Source organism: Otolemur garnettii, unplaced genomic scaffold (genome assembly GCF_000181295.1).
Source record: "Otolemur garnettii isolate 467f Iridium unplaced genomic scaffold, OtoGar3 scaffold00147, whole genome shotgun sequence".
In the NCBI taxonomy this organism is placed as follows: Eukaryota; Metazoa; Chordata; class Mammalia; order Primates; family Galagidae; genus Otolemur; species Otolemur garnettii.
The window spans coordinates 2,810,048-2,813,036 of record NW_003852542.1 but is presented as its reverse complement, the minus strand read 5'-3'; the positions used below and the strand labels follow the sequence as shown (position 1 = coordinate 2,813,036).

Genomic DNA, 2,989 nt, shown 5'->3' with positions numbered 1-2,989 from the left:
CATATGGGACCGGCGCCCCATTCCTTTGAGCCACAGGCGCCACCAATTTTTCTATTTGTTTAGTAGAGATGGGGTCTTGCTTTTACTCAGGCTGGTCTTGAACTCATGAGCTCAAGCAATCCACCCAACTCAGCCTCCCAGAGTGCTAGGATTATAGGCATAAGTCACTGTGCCCAGTCCAGAGTGATACTCTTTTTTTTTTTTTTCAGAGACAGAGTCTCACTTTGTCACCCTTGGTAGAGTGCTGTGGCATAACAGCTCACAGCAACTCCTGGGTTTAAGTGATACTCTTTTTTTTTTTTTTCAGAGACAGAGTCTCACTTTGTCACCCTTGGTAGAGTGCTGTGGCATAACAGCTCACAGCAACCTCCAACTCCTGGGCTTAGGCAATTCTCTTGCCTCAGCCTCCAGAGTAGCTGGGACTACAGGCGCCCGCCACAATGTCCAGCTACTTTTTTTTGTTGCAGTTTGGCCAGGGCTGGGTTTGAACCCTCCAGCCTTGGTATATGGGGCTGGAGCCCTACTCACGGAGCCACACGCACCGCCCCAGAGTGATATTCTTGGGAAAAGGAGGAAAGGGTAGTGTAGGTTGGAATCCCAGGGGGTACTTTGTTCCATGGAAACCAGAGGCTGGGCAGATAACCTGGTAGAGTGAAAGTTGGACAGTTTGTACAAGGCACAGTGGCTCACACCTGTAACCCTAGCACTCTGGGAGGCCGAGGTGGGTGGATTGCTTGAGCTCAGGAGTTCCAGACCAGCCTGAGCAATTAACAGTGAGACCCCCTCTCTAAAAACAGCCAGGGGTTGTGGTGGGTGCCTGTAGTGCCACCTACTTGGGAGGCTGAGGCAAGAGAATCACTTGAGCCCAAGAGTTTGAGGGCGGCGCCTATGGCTCAGTGAGTAGGGTGCCAGCCCCATATACTGAAGGTGGCGGATTTGAACCCAGCCCCCGCCAAATTGCAACAAAAAACAGCCGGGTGTTGTGGTGGCCGCCTGTAGTCCCAGCTACTCAGGAGGCTGAGGCAAGAGAATCGCCTAAGCCCAAGAGCTGGAGGTTGCTGTGAACTGTGACACCATGGCACTCTACCGAGGGCGACAGAGTAAGACTCTGTCTCTAAAAAAAAACAAGAAAAAAGAAAAAGAGTTTGAGGTTGCTGTGAGCTACAATGGTATAGCACTCTACTGAGGGTGACAAAGTAAGAAAAAAAGAAAGAAGGAACAAAGCTGGACAGGTTGGCAACTTCCTAGCTGTGTTTCCTCAGTCAAGCAACTTTCTGGAAACTCCCTGTGCTGTTTGTAAAAGAGGCATGCAGATAAATGTGAAGATTAAATGAGATGCTATAATTACTGAGGATACCATAGACAATAAATCAAGACTTCTTTCTCTTTCCTTTAGTTGCCATCCCTCCCAATAGTGGGAACTTACTATGGGAACCCCAGTAAAATAAGCCGCCCCTCTTGCAGCAATATCCCTGCCCCCTCCCCCAGCCGCAGGGGGACGTAAAGTTAAAGCACAGATCCCCACCCGCTTTCCACCGCCACCCCACCCCACCCCACCCCACTCCCCGTGAGGTTCATCCATTCAGGGCAACACGAGGGTGGCTCTTAGATTTAGGACTCTGTGCACCTACCCAGGGGACAAGGATGGGTGGGAATCACTGTTTCCCACCCTGGAACCTTTCCAGACTAAAGGTGGCACCACCACCGAGAGGAGGTGCGGGGGAGAGGTTTGCAAATTAATAGAGAAACAAAAGAGCAGATAACTCAGCCTAGATCTCCTGTGCTGGAAACTCAGACACCGCACAAGCTAATGAATTACCTGGTAACTCGACTCTAGAACTTGTTTCATTTACCAGACCTACAGCGTCCCTGCCCTTCCCTTCCCCTCCCCCCCAACCCCGAGAAGTACTGTTTAGTTTGTCCCTGTCCCTAACGGTGTAAAATAGAGCACTTCTTTAGCCCGGAACCCCCTTCGTTTCCCACCCTTCCTTCCGGGAATCGAGAGGACCGCGCGCCCCTAAGAGCCGGCTCCCGGCGCTGCGCCCCCAGATCAGCGGGGCCCCTCCGACCCCCAGAAGGGGAGCCCGGAGCCCAATCATCAGACCCAGAAGCGCGCTACTTGCCTACCTACGCCTTGCTCGACGGCTCTGGGCGCTGTCTCGGCCGCCCCCCGCCCCCGGAGGTGAGCGGTCTGGAAGCCGCCCCGGGTGAGTCAGAGGGAGGGGCCCGGGGACTGAGCAGGCGGGGGCGCGCCTGGGCCGGCCGCCACGGATCGTCCCGAAGGGAGACAGAGTGACCCAAAGAGACCCAGAATGGAGGTTTGGACGTGGGCACTGGGGAAGCCAAGGACAATCGTGCTACGCTGGAAACTTTGCGAGAGGATTGCAGTGTCGCTTCCCTTTGAATCGATAGGTCCTTGGTCTCAATTACTTTACCTAAGCTACCGTTCTTTGGGCTTTCTATTATGCGCTTGGTGCTTTAAACGTGTACGACCCTCGCATCTACCATCATTATTACTCCTGCTCAATAGAAGTTGGCTCAGGCAGGCTCAGAGAGGTTAGTAACTTGACCAGGGTCACGCTGCTAGTTCGGTAGCGGAAGCAGGATTGTAACCTAGGCTAGTCCGACCCTCAGCACTTCACCCTGCTCTGCCTTCAGCGGAAAACAGGCCAGCCAGTGTCTGCACCCAGAGGCCAAGCCTTCCGGAAGTGTGTCCGGCAGCAAAGGGTCCACACTTCCCCTTTAAGCATGTCAGCTGACGAAAAGCATCAGGATCAGGCTATGGCCCAGTAACACGGTGGTAAGAAGCCTTTTCCCCTCTCTTGGGAAGAAGCTTTTTTTTTTTTGAGACAGAGCCTCAAGCTGTCCCCCTGGGTAGAGTGCTGTGTCATCACAGCTCACAGCAATCTCCAACTCCTGGGCTCAAGTGAGTCTCCTGCCTCAGCCTCCCAAGTAGCTAGGACCACAGGCTATTTTTTGGTTGCAGCCG

The 2,989-nt window shown here is 53.4% G+C and overlaps 1 protein-coding gene across 2 annotated transcripts in view; it reads right to left on the bottom strand.

Annotated features, from left to right (window-relative positions):
• The window catches only part of CAPG (capping actin protein, gelsolin like), a 19,351-nt gene extending 17,205 nt beyond the window's left edge, over window positions 1-2,146 (bottom strand). The window contains exon 1 of one of the 2 annotated variants that reach the window (XM_012811012.2): window positions 2,128-2,146. The gene's annotated coding sequence lies outside the window, so the exon portion shown is untranslated. The remainder of the gene's footprint in view (window positions 1-2,127) is intronic. The other variant, XM_023518771.1, reaches the window with a different exon arrangement.
• Between the last annotated feature and the right edge of the window lie 843 nt (window positions 2,147-2,989).